The sequence below is a fragment of the Hordeum vulgare genome, chromosome 4H (genome assembly GCF_904849725.1).
Source record: "Hordeum vulgare subsp. vulgare chromosome 4H, MorexV3_pseudomolecules_assembly, whole genome shotgun sequence".
Taxonomy (NCBI): Eukaryota; Viridiplantae; Streptophyta; class Magnoliopsida; order Poales; family Poaceae; genus Hordeum; species Hordeum vulgare.
This window is the reverse complement of record NC_058521.1, coordinates 104435537-104458718: the sequence shown is the minus strand read 5'-3', so window position 1 is coordinate 104458718 and position 23182 is coordinate 104435537. Positions and strand designations below refer to the sequence as shown.

General features: G+C 46.6%; 1 long non-coding RNA gene across 1 annotated transcript; it reads left to right on the top strand.

Moving 5' to 3' along the window:
- Nucleotides 1-18446: 18446 nt before the first annotated feature.
- On the top strand, nt 18447-22365 carry LOC123446209. Its single transcript, XR_006631269.1, has 2 exons — nt 18447-19401; nt 19531-22365. It is a non-coding gene; the product is annotated as an uncharacterized LOC123446209 (long non-coding RNA).
- Nucleotides 22366-23182: the final 817 nt, after the last annotated feature.

Below are 23182 nucleotides of genomic sequence, written 5' to 3'. Positions count from 1 at the left end.
TACATGAATAAGTAGGTATGGCAAATATATTGAACGGCTTCTTGAGGAAGCCCCCACGTACTACTTGATCATTCCGTTTAACACAGATACTTTGATAAATGTTGGAGGATGTCCGGTTAAGCCAAACATGCACCGGGAATAATTAACAAGCCCTATAGAGGAAAGATAAAAAATGTGGGCGAAACGGGAAAAGGAATTGACAGAAACGGGACTATGACAATGGTCTAGCCGTCAAAATGCCGAAGGCGAGCTCCATTCCACGCGTTCGGCTCGATGCAGTTGTCTTCGGACTTGCGCATGCGATAAGCTCCTCCTGTTAAGATTTCATCAACTATGAAAGGGCCCTCCCATTTTGGGTGAAGTTTATGCTTTTGCTTCTCGGGGAGGCGTAGGACGAGTTCTCCCACGTTATATGCCTTTGCCTGAACTTCCCTGCTCTGATAGCGCCGAGCTTGCTATTGATAGAAAGCAGATCGGGCCAGAGCTATGTCACGCTCGTCTTCGAGTCCATCTAAGTTGTCTTGCAAATCTAACTCGGCCTCTTTTTCCTCGTACATACGCACCCAAGGTGCATCGTGTATAATGTCATAGGGGAGGACCGTTTCAGCCCCGTACACCATAAAAAAGGGGGTGTACCCCGTGAAACGAATCGGGGTGGTGCGCAAGCCCCATAGCACGGACTCGAGCTCCTCCACCCAATGGCAATCGTAGTCTTCAAGGGACCGGGCCAACCGAGGTTTAATACTGTTCATAATGAGCACGTTGGCTCTTTTAACTTGTTTGTTGGTGTGCTGGTGGTATACGGAAGCATAATCGAGTTTTATGCCCAAGTTTGCACACCTGTCTTTTACCTCCTAGACGGTGAAATTGGATCTCTTGTGTGTTATTATGCTATGCGGAACACCATAATGGTGTACGACACTGGAGATAAATTCGATTACTAGCTTACCTTTGGCAAAGCTGACCGGCTTTGCTTCAATCCATTTGGTGAATTTCTCAACCATAAACAGGAGGTATTTCTTTTTCTTTGTCCCCCCTTTAAGTGGGCCGACCATATCCAGACCCTAGACCGCGAAGGGCCATGTGATCGGAATTCTTCGAAAGAGCTGTTAGGGGCGTTTTGCATTGGTTTGCAAAGAGTTGACACCACGTACAATGCTTAACGAGTGCTTGGGCGTCCTCTCGGGCTGTCTGCCAGAAGAAGCCAGCTCGAAAAGCCTTGCTGACCTAGGCTTGTGCTGCTGCGTGGTGATCGCTAATGACCCACAAGTGTGGGGGGTCTATCGCTTTTGATAAGTAAGAGTGTCGAACCCAACGAGGAGCAGAAGGATCTGACAAGTGGTTTTCAGCAAGGTATTCTGTGGAAGCACTGAAATTATCGGTAACAGAAAGTTGTGTGATAAGATGATTCGTAGCAAGTAGCAAGTAACAAGTAGCAAAGGTGCAAGTGGCCCAATCCCTTTTGTAGCAAGGGACTGACCTGGACAAACTCTTATAGGAGGTAAAGTGCTCCCGAGGACACACGGGAATTTCTGTCTAGCTAGTTTTCATCATGTTCATATGATTCGCGTTCGCTACTTTGATAGTTTGATATGTGGGTAGACCGGTGCTTGGGTGCTGCCCTTACTTGGACAAACATCCCACTTATGATTAACCCCTCTCGCAAGCATCCGCAACTACGAAATAAGAATTAAGACAAAGTCTAACCATAACATTAAACTAGTGGATCCAAATCAGCCCCTTACGAAGCAACGCATAAACTAGGGTTTAAACTTCTGTCACTCTAGCAACCCATCATCTACATACTACTTCCCAATGCATTCCTCTAGGCACAAATAATGGTGAAGTGTTATGTAGTCGACATTCACATAACACCACTAGAGGAAAAACAACATACAACACATCAAAATATCGAACGAATACCAAATTCACATGACTACTTATAGCATGACTTATCCCATGTCCTCAGAAACAAAAGTGACTACTCACAAAGCATAATTATATTCATGACCAGAGAGGTATTGAATAGCATCAAGGATCTGAACATATAATCTTCCACTGAGTCATCCAACTAGCATCAACTACAAAGAGTAATTAACACTACTAGCAACCTTACAAGTACCAATCGGAGTCGCGAGACGAAGATTGGTTACAAGAGATGAACTAGGGTTTGGAGATGAGATGGTGCTGATGAAGATGTTGATGGTGAGGAGTCCCCTCCGATGAGAGTGTTGGGGAACGTCGCATGGGAAACAAAAATTTTCCTACGCGCACGAAGACCTATCATGGTGATGTCCATCTACGAGAGGGGATGAGTGATCTACGTACCCTTGTAGATCGTACAGCAGAAGCGTTAGAGAACGCAGTTGATGTAGTGGAACGTCCTCACATCCCTCGATCCGCCCCGCGAACAATCCCGCGATCAGTCCCACGATCTAGTACCGAACGGACGGCACCTCCGCGTTCAGCACACGTACAGCTCGACGATGATCTCGGCCTTCTTGATCCAGCAAGAGAGACGGAGAGGTAGAAGAGTTCTCCAGAAGCGTGACGGCGCTCCGGAGGTTGGTGATGATCTTGTCTCAGCAGGGCTCCGCCCGAGCTCCGCAGAAACACGATCCAGAGGAAAAACTATGGAGGTATGTGGTCGGGCAGCCGTGAGAAAGTCGTCTCCAATCTGCCCTAAAAGCCCCATATATATAGGAGGAGGGAGGGGGACCTTGCCTTGGGGTCCAAGGGATCCCCAAGGGGTCGGCCGAGCCAGGGGGGAGGACTCTCCCCCCCCCCCCAAACCGAGTCCTACTTGGTTTGGTGGGAGGGAGTCCTTCCCCCTTCCCACTTCTTCCTTTTTTTTTCTTTCCTTTGATTTTTTTCTCTCTTGGCGCATAGGGGATTGGTGGGCTGTCCCACCAGCCCACTAAGGGCTGGTGTGACCCCCCCCCCCCCAAATGCCTATGGGCTTCCCCGGAGTGGGTTGCCCCCCTCCGGTGAACTCCAGGAACCCATTCGTCATTCCCGGTACATTCCCGGTAACTCCGAAAACCTTCCGGTAATCAAATGAGGTCATCCTATATATCAATCTCGTTATATTAATCAAATGAGGTCATCCATGCTATAATTGTATTGAATGAATATCACGGACTATTCCGGAAACCCTCGTGACGTCCGTGATCTCATCCGGGACTCCGAACAACATTCGGTAACCAACCATATAACTCAAATACGCATAAAACAACGTCGAACCTTAAGTGTGCAGACCCTGCGGGTTCTAGAACTATGTAGACATGACCCGAGAGACTCCTCGGTCAATATCCAACATTGGGACCTGGATGCCCATATTGGATCCTACATATTCTACGAATATCTTATCGTTTGAACCTCAGTGCCAAGGATTCGTATAATCCCGTATGTCATTCCCTTTGTCCTTCGGTATGTTACTTGCCCGAGATTCGATCGTCAGTATCCGTATACCTATTTCAACCTCGTTTACCGGCAAGTCTCTTTACTCGTTCCGTAATACAAGATCCCGCAACTTACACTAAGTTACATTGCTTGCAAGGCTTGTGTGTGATGTTGTATTACCGAGTGGGCCCCGAGATACCTCTCCGTCACACGGAGTGACAAATCCCAGTCTTGATCCATACTAACTCAACTAACACCTTCGGAGATACCTGTAGAGCATCTTTATAGTCACCCAGTTACGTTGCGACGTTTGATACACACAAAGCATTCCTCCGGTGTCAGTGAGTTATATGATCTCATGGTCATAGGAATAAATACTTGACACGCAGAAAACAGTAGCAACAAAATGACACGATCAACATGCTACGTCTATTAGTTTGGGTCTAGTCCATCACGTGATTCTCCCAATGACGTGATCCAGTTATCAAGCAACAACACCTTGTTCATAATCAGAAGACACTGACTATCATCGATCAACTGGCTAGCCAACTAGAGGCATGCTAGGGACGGTGTTTTGTCTATGTATCCACACATGTAAATGAGTCTTCATTCAATACAATTATAGCATGGATAATAAACTATTATCTTGATACAGGAATTATAATAATAACTATACATTTATTATTGCCTCTAGGGCATAATTCCAACAGTCTCCCACTTGCACTAGAGTCAATAATCTAGCCCTCACATCACCATGTGAATTACATTGTAATAAATCTAACACCCATACAGTTCTGGTGTCGATCATGTTTTGGCCGTGGAAGAGGCTTAGTCAGCGGGTCTGCTACATTCAGATCCGTGTGCACTTTGCATATATTTACGTCCTCCTCCTCGACGTAGTCGCGGATGAGGTTGAAGCGTCGTTTGATGTGTCTGGTCTTCTTGTGAAACCTTGGTTCCTTTGCTAAGGCAATGGCACCAGTGTTGTCACAGAACAAGGTTATTGGATCCAGTGCACTTGGCACCACTCCAAGATCCGTCATGAACTTCTTCATCCAGACACCCTCCTTAGCCACCTCCGAGGCAGCCATGTACTCCGCTTCACATGTAGAATCTGCTACGACGCTTTGCTTGGAACTGCACCAGCTTACTGCACCCCCATTAAGAATAAATACGTATCCGGTTTGCGACTTAGAGTCGTCCGGATCTGTGTCAAAGCTTGCATCGACGTAACCTTTTACGGCGAGCTCTTCGTCACCTCCATACACGAGAAACATCTCCTTAGTCCTTTTCAGGTACTTCAGGATATTCTTGACCGCCGTCCAGTGATCCACTCCTGGATTACTCTGGAACCTACCTGCCATACTTATGGCCAGGCTAACATCCGGTCTAGTGCACAGCATTGCATACATGATAGAGCCTATGGCTGAAGCATAGGGGACGGAGCGCATATGCTCTCTATCTTCATCAGTTGCTGGGCACTGAGTCTTACTCAACCTCGTACCTTGTAACACTGGCAAGAACCCTTTCTTGGACTGTTCCATTTTGAACCTCTTCAAAACTTTATCAAGGTATGTGCTTTGTGAAAGTCCTATCAGGCGTTTTGATCTATCCCTATAGATCTTAATGCCTAGAATGTAAGCAGCTTCTCCTAGGTCCTTCATAGAGAAACTTTTATTCAAGTAACCTTTTATGCTCTCCAAAAGCTCTACGTTGTTTCCAATCAGTAATATGTCATCCACATATAATATTAGAAACGCCACAGAGCTCCCACTCACTTTCTTGTAAATACAAGATTCTCCAACCACTTGTATAAACCCAAATGCTTTGATCACCTCATCAAAGCGTTTGTTCCAACTCCGAGATGCTTGCACCAGCCCATAAATGGATCGCTGGAGCTTGCACACCTTGTCAGCATTTTTAGGATCGACAAAACCTTCGGGTTGCATCATATACAACTCTTCCTTAAGGAAACCGTTAAGGAACGCCGTTTTGACATCCATCTGCCAGATTTCATAATCGAAAAATGCAGCTATTGCTAACATGATTCTGACGGACTTAAGCATCGCTACGGGAGAGAAAGTCTCATCGTAGTCAATTCCTGGAACTTGTGAAAAACCCTTTGCCACAAGTCGAGCTTTATAAACGGTCACATTACCGTCAGCGTCCGTCTTCTTCTTAAAGATCCATTTGTTCTGAATAGCCTTGCGGCCCTCAGGCAGCATCTCCAAAGTCCACACTTTGTTCTCATACATGGATCCTATCTCGGATTTCATGGCTTCTAGCCATTTGTTGGAATCTGGGCCCACCATTGCTTCTTCATAATTTGCAGGTTCATTGTTGTCTAACAACATGATTGATAAGACGGGATTACCGTACCACTCTGGAGCAGCGCGTGATCTCGTCGACCTGCGTGGTTCAACAGAAACTTGAACTAGAGTTTCATGATCATCATCATTAACTTCCTCCTCAACCGGCGTCGCAATGACAGAGGTTTCCCCTTGCCCTGCGCCACCATCCAGAGGGATGAGAGGTTCGACAACCTCGTCAAGTTCTATCTTCCTCCCACTCAATTCTCTCGAGAGAAACTCCTTCTCGAGAAAAGTTCCGTTCTTAGCAACAAACACTTTGCCCTCGGATTTGAGATAGAAGGTGTACCCAACTGTCTCTTTTGGGTAACCTATGAAGACGCACTTTTCCGCTTTGGGTTCCAGCTTTTCAGGCTGAAGCTTTTTGACATAAGCATCACATCCCCAAACTTTAAGAAACGACAACTTTGGCCTTTTGCCATACCACAGTTCGTATGGTGTCGTCTCAACGGATTTCGATGGTGCCCTATTTAAAGTGAATGCAGCTGTTTCTAATGCATAACCCCAAAACGATAACGGCAAATCAATAAGAGACATCAAAGATCGCACCATTTCTAATAAAGTACGATTACGACGTTCGTACACACCATTACGCTGTGGTGTTCCAGGCGGTGTTAACTGCGAAACAATTCCACATTGTCTTAAGTGAGTACCAAACTCGAAACTCAGATATTCACCCCCACGATCAGACCGTAGGAACTTGATGTTCTTGTTACGATGATTTTCCACTTCACTCTGAAATTGCTTGAACTTTTCAAATGTTTCAGACTTGTGCTTCATCAAGTAGACATAACCATATCTACTTAGATCGTCAGTGAAGGTGAGAAAATAACGATATCCGCCGCGTGCCTCCACGCTCATTGGACCACACACATCGGTATGTATGATTTCCAACAAGTCACTTGCACGCTCCATTGTTCCGGAGAACGGAGTCTTAGTCATCTTGCCCATGAGGCATGGTTCGCACGTGTCAAGTGAATCAAAGTCAAGTGACTCCAAAAGTCCATCAGCATGGAGTTTCTTCATGCGCTTTACACCAATATGACCCAAGCGGCAGTGCCACAAAAATATGGCGCTATCATTGTTTACTCTAACTCTTTTGGTCTCAATGTTATGTATATGCGTATCTCTATCAAGATTCAATATGAACAATCCTCTCACATTCGGTGCATGACCATAAAAGATGTTACTCATAGAAATAGAACAACCATTATTCTCAGACTTAAAAGAGTAACCGTCTCGCAATAAACAAGATCCAGATATAATGTTCATGCTCAACGCAGGCACTAAATAACAATGATTTAAGTTCATCACTAATCCCGATGGTAGTTGAAGTGACACTGTGCCGACGGCGATTGCATCAACCTTGGAACCGTTTCCTACGCGCATCGTCACTTCGTCTTTCGCCAGCCTTCGTCTATTCCGCAGTTCCTGCTTCGAGTTGCAAATGTGAGCAACAGAACCGGTATAGAATACCCACGCACTACTACGAGAGCCGGTTAAGTACACATCAATAACATGTATATCAAATATACCTGATTTTTCTTTGCCCGCCTTCTTATCTGCCAGATACTTGGGGCAATTGCGCTTCCAGTGACCCATACCCTTGCAATAGAAGCACTCTGTTTCAGGCTTAGGTCCAGCCTTGGGTTTCTTCGGTGGATTGGAAACAGGCTTGCCGCTCTTCTTCGAATTGCCCTTCTTGCCTTTGCCGTTTCTCTTGAAACTAGTGGTCTTGCTCACCATCAACACTTGATGCTCTTTACGGAGTTCAGACTCTGCGACTTTCAGCATCGCAAACAACTCGCCGGGAGACTTGTTCATCCCTTGCATGTTGTAGTTCAACACAAAGCCTTTATAGCTTGGCGGCAGTGATTGAAGGATTCTGTCAGTGATAGCTTCTTGCGGGAGTTCAATCCCCAGTTCAACTAGACGGTTTGAGTACCCAGACATTTTGAGCACATGTTCACTAACAGACGAGTTTTCCTCCATCTTGCAAGCATAGAATTTATCGGAGGTCTCATACCTCCCGATCCGGGCGTTCTTATGAAAGATAAACTTCAACTCCTGGAACATCTCAAATGCTCCATGACGCTCCAAGCGACGTTGAAGTCCCGGTTCTAAGCCATACAAGACTGCACATTGAACTATTGAGTAGTCCTCCTTACGTGCTAACCAAGCGTTCTTAACATCCTGATCAGCCGTAGCGGGTGGTTCATCTCCTAGCGCAGCATTAAGGACATAATCCTTCTTTCCAGCTTGTAAGATTAGCTTAAGATTACGAGCCCAGTCTACAAAGTTGCTTCCATCATCTTTCAACTTAGCTTTCTCTAGGAACGTATTAAAATTCAGGATGACACTTGCGTGAGCCACGATCTACAACACAAATACATTCAAAGTGGACTTAGACTATGTTCAAGATAATTAGAGTTCAACTTAATCAAATTATATGCTAAACTCCCACTCAAAAAGTACATCTCTCTAGTCATTTGAGTGGTTCATGATCCACTTACACTATCCCAAGTCCGATCATCACGTGAGTCGAGAGTAGTTTCAGTGGTAAGCATCCCTATGCTAATCATATCAGCTATATGATTCATGATCGACCTTTCGGTCTCATGTGTTCCGAGGCCATGTCTGCACATGCTAGGCTCGTCAAGCTTAACCCGAGTGTTCCGCGTGCGCAACTGTTTTGCACCCGTTGTATGTGAACGTTGAGTCTATCACACCCGATCATCACGTGGTGTCTCGAAATGACGAACTGTAGCAACGGTGCATAGTCGGGGAGAACACAGTTTCGTCTTGAAATTTTAGTGAGAGATCACCTTATAATGCTACCGTCGTTCTAAGCAAAATAAGGTGCATAAAATGATTAACATCACATGCAATTCATAAGTGACATGATATGGCCATCATCACGTGCTTCTTGATCTCCATCACCAAAGCACCGGCACGATCTTCTTGTCACCGGCGCCACACCATGATCATCCATCAACGTGTTGCCATCGTAGTTGTCGTTCTACTTATGCTATTACTACTAAAGCTACATCCTAGCAAAATAGTAAACGCATCTGCAAGCACATATGTTAGTATAAAGACCACCCTATGGCTCCTGCCGGTTGCCGTACCATCGACGTGCAAGTCGATATTTCAATTACAACATGATCATCTCATACATCCAATATATCACATCACATCATTGTCCATATCACATCACAATTACACCCTGCAAAAACAAGTTAGACGTCCTCTAATTTTGTTGTTGCATGTTTTACGTGGTGACCAAGGGTATCTAGTAGGATCGCATCTTACTTACGCAAACACCACAACGGAGATATATGAGTTGCTATTTAACCTCATCCAAGGACCTCCTCGGTCAAATCCGATTCAACTAAAGTTGGAGAAACCGTCACTTGCCAGTCATCTTTGAGCAAAGGGGGTTACTCGTAACGATGAAACCAGTCTCTCGTAAGCGTACGAGTAATGTCGGTCCAAGCCGCTTCAATCCAACAATACCGCGGAATCAAGAAAAGACTAAGGAGGGCAGCAAAACGCACATCACCGCCCACAAAACCTTTTGTGTTCTACTCGAGAAGACATCTACGCATGAACCTAGCTCATGATGCCACTGTTGGGGAACGTCGCATGGGAAACAAAATTTTTCCTACGCGCACGAAGACCTATCATGGTGATGTCCATCTACGAGAGGGGATGAGTGATCTACGTACCCTTGTAGATCGTACAGCAGAAGCGTTAGAGAACGCGGTTGATGTAGTGGAACGTCCTCACGTCCCTCGATCCGCCCCGCGAACAATCCCGCGATCAGTCCCACGATCTAGTACCGAACGGACGGCACCTCCGCGTTCAGCACACGTACAGCTCGACGATGATCTCGGCCTTCTTGATCCAGCAAGAGAGACGGAGAGGTAGAAGAGTTCTCCAGAAGCGTGACGGCGCTCCGGAGGTTGGTGATGATCTTGTCTCAGCAGGGCTCCGCCCGAGCTCCGCAGAAACACGATCTAGAGGAAAAACTATGGAGGTATGTGGTCGGGCAGCCGTGAGAAAGTCGTCTCCAATCTGCCCTAAAAGCCCCATATATATAGGAGGAGGGAGGGGGACCTTGCCTTGGGGTCCAAGGGATCCCCAAGGGGTCGGCCGAGCCAGGGGGGAGGACTCTCCCCCCCCCCAAACCGAGTCCTACTTGGTTTGGTGGGAGGGAGTCCTTCCCCCTTCCCACTTCTTCCTTTTTTTTTCTTTCCTTTGATTTTTTTCTCTCTTGGCGCATAGGGGATTGGTGGGCTGTCCCACCAGCCCACTAAGGGCTGGTGTGACCCCCCCAAATGCCTATGGGCTTCCCCGGAGTGGGTTGCCCCCCTCCGGTGAACTCCCGGAACCCATTCGTCATTCCCGGTACATTCCCGGTAACTCCGAAAACCTTCCGGTAATCAAATGAGGTCATCCTATATATCAATCTTCGTTTCCGGACTATTCCGGAAACCCTCGTGACGTCCGTGATCTCATCTGGGACTCCGAACAACATTCGGTAACCAACCATATAACTCAAATACGCATAAAACAACGTCGAACCTTAAGTGTGCAGACCCTGCGGGTTCGAGAACTATGTAGACATGACCCGAGAGACTCCTCGGTCAATATCCAACAGCGGGACCTGGATGCCCATATTGGATCCTACATATTCTACGAAGATCTTATCGTTTGAACCTCAGTGCCAAGGATTCGTATAATCCCGTATGTCATTCCCTTTGTCCTTCGGTATGTTACTTGCCCGAGATTCGATCGTCAGTATCCGTATACCTATTTCAACCTCGTTTACCGGCAAGTCTCTTTACTCGTTCCGTAATACAAGATCCCGCAACTTACACTAAGTTACATTGCTTGCAAGGCTTGTGTGTGATGTTGTATTACCGAGTGGGCCCCGAGATACCTCTCCGTCACACGGAGTGACAAATCCCAGTCTTGATCCATACTAACTCAACTAACACCTTCGGAGATACCTGTAGAGCATCTTTATAGTCACCCAGTTACGTTGCGACGTTTGATACACACAAAGCATTCCTCCGGTGTCAGTGAGTTATATGATCTCATGGTCATAGGAATAAATACTTGACACGCAGAAAACAGTAGCAACAAAATGACACGATCAACATGCTACGTCTATTAGTTTGGGTCTAGTCCATCACGTGATTCTCCCAATGACGTGATCCAGTTATCAAGCAACAACACCTTGTTCATAATCAGAAGACACTGACTATCATCGATCAACTGGCTAGCCAACTAGAGGCATGCTAGGGACGGTGTTTTGTCTATGTATCCACACATGTAAATGAGTCTTCATTCAATACAATTATAGCATGGATAATAAACTATTATCTTGATACAGGAATTATAATAATAACTATACATTTATTATTGCCTCTAGGGCATAATTCCAACAGAGAGGAGTGTTGGTGATGACGATGTCGACGATTTCCCCCTCCGGGAGGGAAGTTTTCCCGACAGGACGACCCTGCCGGAGCTCTAGATTGGTTCTGCACAAGTTCCGCCTCGTGGCGGCGGCAATTCCTCCCGAGAGCCTCCTCCTGATTTTTTCTGGAACGAAACCCTCCTTATAGAAAAAGAGGGGAGCCAGAGGGCCAACATGGAGCCCACAAGCCCCCTAGGCGCGGCCAGGGGGTAGGCCGCGCCTAGCAGGCTTATGGCCTCCTGGTGGCTCCCCTCTGGTACTTCTTCCGCACAGTATTTTTTATAAATTCCAAAATAATTCCTCATTGATTTTCACGGCTTTTGGAGTTGCGCAGAATAGGTATCTCAAACTGGCTCCTTTTTCAGGCCAGAATTCCAGCTGCCGGCATTCTCCCTCTTCATGTAAATCTTGCAAAATAAGAGAGAAAAGGCATAAGTATTGTACCGTGAAGTGTAATAACAGCCAAGCGATAAATATAAACATGAAAGCATGATGCAAAATGGACGTATCAACCCCCCATACCGGCCTGTCCCTCGGCCAAAAGATGCCTTCCCTCCTCCTCGGATATGCACCGCTGGAGTACTCATGTGGTGCTCTTTTTATATAGCTCACCCTCGTGGACCTTGTAAGCCCTTGATCAAGGGATGATACGTCGTGCCTTGGCTTGGTCGTCTGGGAGTTCCTTGCGTAGTAGATAAGCAAGGAATGGTGCGGTGAATGGCGCGATTATCACCATGACCTCACGGGCCGAGGGCGTTTCTTCAATTTAAGATCCGTCGATGACTTGATCATCATGCTCGGTCGTTGGGGATACCACCTTCTCTTCGCCATCGCCTCATGTGAGATGGCGAGATTAGAGTCTCCTCGTACCTCGATTCGTTGTATACCCATTGAGGCTTCCATCCGAATACCGTGCAATAGCGCTTCGTATTCTGTTACATTGTTTGAGTCGGCATCCATGATTTGTAGCACATACCGAACATTATCCCCGGTAGGGGATGTGATAATCACTCCAGCCTCCAGACCGGCGAGAGTTCTGGACCTGTCAAAATACATTGTCCAATGAGCATAAGTGTTGTACTCCCTGGGAAGTTCGGCCTCGGTCCAACCATGAAGTCGGCCATGATCGGAGATTTGATGGCCCATCACTGTTTGTAGGTGATCTCGGATGGCAGTAGGTCGGTGGCCCATTTTGCTATTCGCCCAGTGGCATCCTTATTATTGATGATATCATTCAACGGGACTTCCGAAGTCACAGTGACCGCACACTCCTGGAAGTAGTGACGAAGCTTCTGTGATGCCAGAAACATTGTATAGGCGATCTTTTGGTAGTGTGGGTACCTGGTTTTGCATGGGATACATAATAGACCGGTCTTTGAATCCTTAGTTGTTGGCCCTTAGCTTCTCGTTATACGACGAGTACCGCGCTGACGACTTGATTGGTGGACGAGATGTATAGCAACATCGGCTCCCATGTGAAGGGTGCTGCTAGTATGGGGTTGCTGGCTAATATCGCCTTGATATCCTCTAGAGCCGTAGTGGCCTCCTCAACCACTTGAAGTCTTTGGTTTTGTTCACCAATCTATACAAGGGGAGGGCCTTCTCACCTAGACGAGATATAAATCGGCTTAGGGCCGCCATGCAACTTGCCAGCTTTTGGATGTGTTGTAGCTCTCTTGGTGTTGAGAGTTGTGATAGTGCTCGTATTTTGGCCGGATTGGCTTCGATTCCTCTTTGCGACACGATAAATCCGAGGAGTTTGCTGGCGGGGACTCCAAATATGCATTTATCCGGATTAAGTCGAATATCGTATGACCGTATGTTGGCAAAGGTCTCCCTGAGGTCGTCCACCAGCTGGTTTACATGTCTAGTCTTAACGACCACATTGTCCACATATTCCTCTACCGTTTTGCCATTTTTTCCCAAGCAAATCTGGATCATGCGCTGGTAAGTGGCGCTTATATTTTTTAGCACGAACGACGTTGTGTTAAAGAAGAATGGCCTGTAGGGTGTTATAAAAGTGGTTGCTGCGTGATCGGATTCCTTCATCTTGATCTGATGGTATCCTGAATAGGCATCGAGGAATTACAAGGAATCGTGTCCGACTGTAGCATCGATAATTTGGTCTATTTGGGGCAACGGAAAAGGATCCTTAGGACAGGCTTTGTTTAGGTCTTTAAAATCGACACTTAGCCTCCAAGATTTATCCTTCTTTGGTACCATGACCAGGTTTCCCAACTAGTCAGGGTGTTTAATGTCCCCGAGAAAGCCGGCTTCCAATAGCTTGGCAAGCTCCTCGCCCATGGCTTGGCGTTTAGGTTCAGAAAATTGGCACAAGGCCTGTTTGACATGTTTGAAACCGGCGATTATGTTCAGCTATGCTCCGCCAGCCCCCGAGGGATTCCTGGCATGTCTGAGGGGTTCCAGGAAAATATGTCCTATTTTTCACGTAGAAAGGCGCGTAGTGCTTCGTCGATTTCGGGCTCCAGTTTTGCCCCGATTGATGCTGTTTTATTGGGATCCGTTTGGTGTACCTGAAATTTGACGATTTCATGAGCGGGTTCGAAGGATGTGGACTTAGGCTGCTTGCCGATGATAACGTCGTCTTTGTCCACCATGGAACGTAGTGGCGTGAGTTCTTCTGTGGCAAGGGTCTGTGCTAGCACCTCGAGGGCGAGGGGTGCCATTTTGTTTTCGGCTCAGAGGGCTCTTTTGGGGTCACTATTTACTGTGATCACTTTGTTTGGCCCTCGCATTTTGAGTTTCATGTACCCGTAATGTGGTATGGCCTGGAATTTTGTGAAGGCTTCGTGTCCCAACAACGCGTGGTAACCGCTGTGAAACGAGACAATATGAAAGAGCAGCTCTTCGGATCGGTAATCGTCTGGTGCAGCGGGCCTCTCTCCCGGGGAAAATACCCCGAAAGGTGGTTGTGCTCAACTCGATTCAAGACTAGTCGGACTGCATTTTTTCAAGTGTGTCCTCGTAAATGAGGTTGAGACCGCTGCCCCCGTCCATCAATACTTTGTTGAGTCTGAAGCCATCGACTATGGGGTTCAGGACTAAGGCGGCAGGTACCTGGCATGTGCTGGCCATCGGCTCCTCGCCCTGGTCGAAGGTGATAGGTGTGTTCGACCATGGGTTCTCCGCTGCTACATGGTGGATTTGTTGAAGCTCCCGAAAGGCTCTCTTTCTCTGATTTTTTTAGGTAAACGTATCATAGATCGTTAAGATTTATGTGTTTGTTTCTGGCGGTTCCACTAGCCGACGCTCCAAGGGTGTTGCATTGAGGATGTTTGTCCTGCTTTTTGCGACCTGCCTCAGGACCCATCATGCTCTAAGGCTATGGGTGGATCTTGATTCAGGTTGCGTACAATGTATGGGACATGGCTTGTCCTATATTATGTCAAGGACCGACCTAGTCCGCGTTCGTGTTCTTTTCGCTGGATTTTCAGTCGTGACCGTCCCTGTGACCGGGGGTGTGCGTCTTGTCCGGATTTGTCTCGCGAGGCTAGTTTCATTGCACATATGTTGAATTTGCAAAGTACTTTCCATGGCACAATATTTAAGAACTAAGCTTGACAACTTGGCGAAGGATTGAATCTGACGACGGGAGAGGGCATTAAGGATACCCTCATCATGGCAATGCTGCCGGAAAGCACGAATAAGCTTCTGCTCGTTGCGACCTCCGGTCCTGTTGCGGATGAGGAATCTGGTCCAAAAGTGGTGTACTGATTCCCTGGCCCGTGCGTGACTGCATGTGTGGACGAAGAGTCGTACTCTTCCGTCTTATGCTCGTGTTGGATGGTGGGTGGGGAAAGATTTTGAATTCCTGAGATTTGTAGGCAGGAGACCTCGATGGTTTCGTTTCCAACTGGGTCGCGCACTGGTCCTGCCGCTGGCCGTGACACGGTGCTGGGGCGAGATAGATTTTTCGGACTATTGGGTGAGTCTGGAAGATTACTGACCGGGATGTAAACCGTCCTCAACTCAGGTGACTGGTGCGGGGAGCCCGTAACCGGGTACTCAACGATCTTGGCCAAGTGTGTAATGGGTGGGATGTAAATTTCCAGTCGTCGGGTCTAAGCTCGATCCGGTTCTAGACCGTAACCTGGTCGTTCGTCATTCCCAAGACTTGTATCTGATCGAGTAGGTCATGTAGCACCGAGGTTTCGGCAGAGCTCGTGTCACTTGAGAGTTTGGGATTAACCATGTCACTGATCCCCTGGTGATGCTCAAGGTCGCTCCCACAGTGTTCTTGGCTCAGACGCGCTCTGGCCCGTTTACCACGCTGAGCTCTAAGGTCAGGGTGGGGACGCAGGTCGTCCCGGTGACGAGGTCCGTGATTTCGGATGCCGAGGTATCGAGGCCCGCGTGTTCCTCGAGAGGAGTTAAGAGCCTTGTTAATGCAAGATCTCCCCGGGGGTGAGTGGTGAATTCTAGGTTCCTGAACCTGACTTCCTGACTGGGGGTAAAGTTCTCGAGGAGGCCGAAATGGCCGACCGGATTGGTGTGTAGGACAACGCTTTCGAAGACGAAGATCTGTCCGGAGACGAAGACATCCATGTTGATGATCTCCTCGGTGATGACTAGGCGTGCCATCGATCCTTTCAACGATCCAACCAATGGACCTCTCAACGAAAGCACCAATGTCGGTGTCAAAACCGGCAGATCTCGGGTAGGGGCTCCTGAACTATGGACCTTAGATCGATGGGTTGCAGGAAAGAGGGGGAGACAGTGTTTACCAAGGTTCAGGCCCTCTTGAGGAGGTAGAACCCTACGTCGTGCTTGATTACATTGATGTGGATGATGATTACAGAGTCTACCTCAAGATCGTGTATACTGAATCCTAGGTGAATCAACTTGTCTACACGGACGAGGACCCCCAGTTTATATAGTCACCGGGGGACCTAGGGTTACACACAACAGACCTAGTCTACTTAACTTGGGTGTCACGCCGATCTTCGGTGTTTTCCTTTTTGACCACGAGGTGACCGCACAGCCGGCCTACCATAGGCACGGCCCATCAGCCCGACCTCTTATAGTAAGCCGACTACCTGAGGACCCCTTAAGCCTGGACTCCCTCACCCGCCACCGATGAAGTATAACGTTGATCAGAAGGACCCAATCTGAAGACACACAAACATAGATGAATAACGACGAGATCCGAGCAAATCCACCAAAGATATATCCGTTGGAGACACGCCTTCACACGCGCACAAACGATGCTAGGCGCATCACTAGAAGGAAGGCTAGACGGGGAGACCTTTATTCCATCTTAAGGGAGCCGGTGTCGTTTCGTTTTCCCGAGTAGAACATAAACCCTAACAGAACTGAAAGAAATGACTAAAAACGGAGCCCTCTCGTTGACCCTTGCAAGGATCCACCGTGCCCCCATGGCCCTAGGGCCACCGGAGATGAGGTGGATCTGTGGTGGCGCCGACGAAGGCAGGAATCCTAGATTTTTTTGAGGAGAGGCGACAACTGCGTTTTTAGTGAAGTTAGAAGAAGAATCACGTACAGAGCTCACATCCTTTCAGTCTCGTCTCATGCAAGGCCCCATCCATCTAGGCCCACTGTGGATCAGCTTACTCGCAAGAAGCTATTATAGTGAGTGAGGCCGAAAAACACTTTAAGTTTCCATTGATACACGCCCAATTATAAGCGTAGATAATCAAACAATCTGTTTTTTCTCCGTACGGGCCTGATTATAAGCCTTATGTGGGCAACCTAACGCATTCAATATTCCTCTATGTCAACTGAAAAAAATGGATTATGGATAAGCACCAACCATGTAGAGGGTGTTTGTTTACAGGTATTTTTTGGTGTAGGGATTAAAAAAAATCCCTTTTAGTCCCATCTAAACTAAACATGAGAGACTTTTAGGGACTAAAAGTGTGCATTTGGGACTAAATAAATAAGTCCCTAAAGAAGAGTCTTTTTCGGACTTTTTAGATTTTTTCTAACAGTGTCCCTTCTTTTAGCATGTCATTTAATAACTTCTAGTCCATTAGTATGGGTAACATGGTCTTTTAGCATGTTATTTAGTAACCTCTAGTTCATGTTTATTCCATGAAACCAAACAGGTAGGGACTAGGAATTTTTTAGTTGAGATTAAAAAAAGTCCTAGAATTTTTTAAACAAACAGGACCGTGGTACTACTGACGTTAGGTATTTTGTGCACATGAATGAAATATTAAAACCGAAGCTGTAGTCGTGGTGGTGGTAAAACAGCGGTTAAAACCCGTAGATCTAATTAACAGGTTTGCCATAGAGTGTGGGCGATAGGAGGGTTTGCCCTGCCTGCATGCCTAACCTACAACAGCATCGGGCTCGGGGCATTTGATCCTTCCAAGGGCGGACATGGATCCACCAGCATTTGTTGTTGGCGCGTCCATGAATTTCCTAGCGCCCGGGCCAGCCCCTATTCCGTGCCGCATTTAAGACCGCCGAACTCAAAACCGGCGGAGATCGACTCGAGGCTGCTGTTACAAGACCTCAGCCATGTGAGCGCGAAGCCGTGCGGTGCATCTTGCGTGAAGTACTAGTGCTCCTACGTGTAGAGCAACGATTCAAAATTTGTGAGCGCAGAGACTGAACTCCACACTTTGAGTTGGAAGTCAATGCAGCGATCTTGTCCAGTTAATGCGTTGATGGAGTTGGGATTCGTAATTTATTAGGGTGATTAATTAATGGGGCCCGGCCGAGGAGGACGGCTGAACTCCACTATACTCGTACACCACACTACACTGCGCTCTTCTCCTCTTCTGGGCCGAAAGCTAAAGGCCTACTGAGCAACCATGTCCCGCCCCACAAAATCAATATAAAAATACGGGAGCAAAGTGAGCAGAGGCCAGATAAGGCCCAGTTTAAGAAACCGGTACTTATTGTCCGCCGTCTTAAAAAAGAAAAGTCTATGCACTGCTTGACCCGGGAAATTAGGGATTCCGTATCTATATCTATACTACTAATAAAAGATCAAACGAAACTTTCCTAGATACACACAGGTATTACCCCCAGAAAAACAAACATCGATCTGCACCACACAATTAGCCAAGAAATAAAAATCTAACAGCCACCATTCACCTAATACCTCTACAGTGTGCATTTAGCAAATTCCTATGGCTGACCGTGCTCCACCTCCACCATCCATCCGCGTCCGCCCCACACCCGTTCGCTTCGCCCAACTATAACCCCGTGCATCAGGCTGGATTGGGTCAACCCCCACCTCCCGCTCCTCTCTCCCATGGAGCGCCTCCGCCGCCCGCCGTGTCCCCCATCTCTGTCGCCGCCGCCGCCCACCACGTCCCCATCTCGGTCGCCGGTGGCCTCCACCTCCACTACATCGCCTCGGCCCCCAACACTTGACGCGAGACATGGGGAGAGTTACCGGACACAAGCCATGTCTGGGACACACGAGGCTCCAGTCGCCGTAGACGCGCCGCCTTTCGCCAGCGCGTTCCGGGGAGGGGAATGCCCGGGGGCGTAGGGTTCGGCTTCCGGGCGGCGGGCCTCGGCCTCTGATTTTGGCCTTTCTTTGTTTGCCTCCTTACCGGCGCTCGTTTGCGATTTCGATTTCTCCTTCCGGTTCGGGATTCTGGTTCCGGCCTTGTGGGTTTGCGACTGACGGAATTCCTTCTTCTTTTCCGTGACGGACTGGTGGCAGGTTCCAGAGCGGCGGGATGGGGAACAGACGGCCGGGAGGAGCGCCGCCGACCAGCAGCAGGAGCGTGGCGAGGGACAACACGGAGGCCGTGTCGGAGGCTCCCCGCCTGCGGCCGCATGGAGCCCCAGCCGCATCGGTTTCAGGGAGCCCAAGTCGGAGCACACCCCTTCCTGGTCATCGGGAGAGGGGTTCCACTGGGGGAAATGTGAGGACACCGCCTTATGACAGGCAGCAGAACAGAGCCGTGGAGGAAGCGCGGCTCAGAGCGTCGAGCTTGGTTAAGAAGACCAGTGTGCTCAATTCTCTGTCAAGAGGTTCAGAAGGAATCTCTGGCTCTAGGATGGGTGCATAGGAGCAATTGATGAGTGAGCACGCCAGCAACGGGGATGTCGGCTCTTCCTCGAAGAAGCGGCCAAGAAAAATGGATGCAAGAAGCTACATCAAGAGCGTCAAGACGGGCGTAAGAGTGGGTGCCCCAGGTATTACTTCCTCTCATGCTGGGCTATTGTTGTACTTTCTTAAAGGCTGAATGGTCATATCCTCTCAGCCAAATAGTTTTAATGCCCTGTGCTGGCTTACCAACCCTCACAACGACACTATCATTCCAGGAAAGGAAGAGCTTGCAGTCGCGGGTTCATTTGTATTCATATATACCGTGTTTGATTCCCATCGATCGATTGCTAATCTTTGGCAGCTGCCTTCCTCTACTACTGTAGCCGTGGCAAGGACGTCAAGGCCCTGAACTTGACGTAGAAGGATGGCCGGCTGTCCCAGGTAACCAACTCTCATATGAATCATATACATCCTCTCCGACAAGTGACAGTTGGGGCTTCATCTAATTCATCGAGAAATCTAAAATTCAGGGCTTTCCGTTCCTTGAGAACGACTGCCTAACCAGCACGTGCCTGCATTACAGACTATACGTGCTGGCTTAGATTAATAACACATATTCAGTTCACGATCAGAAGGACAATTTAGATTAATCAGCAATAATTACTTCATAAAAATGCAGTACAGTTGGACCCTTAATGCAAGCTTCCATTAGTGAGCTTTTGCTAATGAGGAGTAATTTAGCAACGTGTATTTTTACTTTTTTATCCACTGGCCTGTAGGATTTTGTCTTGAGATTTCCCGGAAAGGTGTATTGTCATTACGAAAATATCTTTGATATTTGTTTCATCAATCTCCAATTGCTAATTATTTGTAATATTAAATTATATGTGTTGAAGGCTTCTTTCTATCGAATTCAAAATGCTGGAGCCTTTTGTGCTACTGAATCATATCACTGTTAGTTCTTACCTGAAGATATTTTTTCATTTTGATATGCATGAAGTGACTAAGCTTTTGCTTTGACAAAATGAAGGAACTGACTGAGCCCACTATTAAGGAAGATTTTGGGAAAGGTGTGCATCAGGGAGCATCTTGTGTTATTGTCAGTTCATATTTTCTTTTCCGTGACGGAGGATTTGTAGTTATAAAATGCATACAACTGAAGATGTCACCAGTGGCTCTGTTTTATTCTAATGCATATATCGCACGGTAAGACATGGGTTCTCATGCAACTTGGCATGGTTCTTTCTCAAGATATGCCTTCTTTAGCATCATAAGCCTCTAAAGAGCACTCGAGTGTACCCTACATCATCACGGCTCTTCTTGTACTACATGGGCTTATGGTGGTATGTGCTAATTAACTTCTCTCTCGATATTTATGAGAATTATCATTAATAGAAAAGACAAACTAGATGCCTAAGGAGGAACGTGGTATTTTCTATAAGTAGAGCTAACATGAACAACCACTCTTTTGATGATATGCTATATTTTTCCAACAAGGAATTGAACTACTCTCTAGGAAAGGGAGTTTAGATTATTTTTTTATTATTAATGATGGGTTTGGACTCGATGGATGCTTGTTCTAGAAAGAAGTCTAGAAAGAAGTCACTGAATTGATATCAACTAAACCAATCTCTTCTTTATACAAGACGCAAGGGGTACCTTGATAGCACGTAAAAACATGAATTGTTTGAGTTCTTTTTTTTAATATGAGAAAGTCAATTTTGCAAGATATTATGAATGGTCACATCAAATACTATCTGAGGCACATCACAGGTGAAGTCAACGAGTGTACGATGTGTGCCAGGACTTGGAAAAGTATTGCTTTTGATATTAATGGGAAAGACAATGGAGGCTACTTTGCTCGATAGTACTACCACGGTAGATTTGAAAATTGTATACAACCAACCCTACTTTCCAGTTTGCACGTTCCTTACCAGGTTTAATTCTTCATACTTCTTCAATGAGAGAAACTTATAGTTCAGGATGCATTCTGCAGGTTCCATTACTGATGTGGTACACAATGCTTACTACACATGTCGCCTTATTTTCTTGTTATGCTATTTATCTAATTAAGCAAATGTCTCAGCGTCATATATTGTTAATCTGCATTGCTACTATACAATACGGAGTAAGTTAGATCTTCTTCCTGCCCCAAGCACGTGCATTGCAAGCTTGCCCATATTTTTTGTAGCCACTATACTTTATTTTTCTATGTCTGTGCATTATTGGCATGTCAATTGGAGAATTTAAAAATACCCCTACAAATTATGACATAGCTCAGCTTTCATATTTTGGGGGTCAATGATTTGACATCTGAATCAGATGTGTTAATATGAGCTACACAAAATTTAAGTATGTTATATCATTCCATAATGCTAGAATATTCATTAGTGATTTCTACAGGTTCATTCTTTTTACCGTGGTGTTGGTACAAGGATAACATGATATAGACAAACTATAATCATGCTTTCCTGCATTGCAAGTTGCCCATATTATTTTTAGATGTTGGTTCTCTTCTTTTCATTTTAAAGTTTTAGTCTCAAGGCATCCATGCTAGCTTACTATAGAATTGAACACAATTGATGAACCTGAAATCTTTATGGGCGAGGTGCTGTAGCGAGATTACTTTTTAATCTGATTTTCACGCCCAGAGATGGTGAAATTGTCCATGCTCAGTGTCATTCCTTGTTCTTATTCAGGAGCTGCCATGGTTAGTGTCACGTGTATGCACAATTGTATTTCATAATACTGAACAACCTTGCAGGTGACATATTTTCCTTCTAGGTGGCCTGGTCTGCGATAGCATACTGGTGGCAGCGAGCACCGAAAGACAGAGATGCACGTAAGGGATTGCCTATTAGTGGCATCAAGCTCCAGAATAGAAGATACAAAATAGGATAGGGGGAAGATATGGCGATGAAGAGAGTTGTTTGGTATGTGCATGTGTACGTGGTTGTTGGGTTGTCTGTGTTGTAAGTGCAGTCGGAATTTTTGGCCAACATGTTTGAAAGTATAGTCTGTACACATGTGAATTATAATTTTGGCCACTGAATTACTATGGTGACCAAATCAACACCGAGACGGTTAGCACCCACGGCTCCCTTTTTCTCGGTAATGTCGTTGAGATACACCAGGATTGTTGGTGGCTAATTTGTGCATGGCATGCGTGAGACGTCGACCGATGATGATTGGATTGCCCGCCTAGGAACCCATTTGATCGCAAAATTGGCAAGATTCAGCAGCAAGGTGAGAACTAGGGATTGGTGGTGAGATCAACATGGTACATGATTATAATAGGGAGGCATGCTCACATGAGTGCCATCGGCGATAACATTGTGAGGGGACAATGGGAGGGCTTCACATGGGCACTTGTCATGCTAGAAAGACGACGAACACATGCAATGCGATCCGTCAGGTGATGTCAAATATTTCCCTTGTGCATCGTATGCCTTGTGTGGGTGGAGTTGTGAAAGGACTGGTGTAAGAGGTCTTACTTCAATGAGTATGATTGCCACAATCACTCTAGCAACAAGGCTACAAGCACCACTAGGAATAAAATCAGATATTTGAAAGAGGTTGGTGATAATATAGAGAAGTTCTAACTTAACACACGAATGGCAATATGAAGATGGTCTATTTTGACACAAGGCAACTAGACTTTTGTCATGTAGTAGTAAACTATTATGAAGTGGTTACGTGCATTGCATGTGCAAGTTTACTAGTTTTGAACAAGGATCGAACGAAAGCTGCAGTGCAATCAGTAGAGAGATCAACGGACGGAGGACTACACTTGATCGCTCCCGTTTCGCTCATGAGCGAATAAATATCAGTTTTAAGGGTCATAGCCATACAAATCACGCTACTCATTGGGAATAGATCGCCATGTGTTGGCTTGCTCTCCGCTATGACCCTATCACTGTAGCGGTA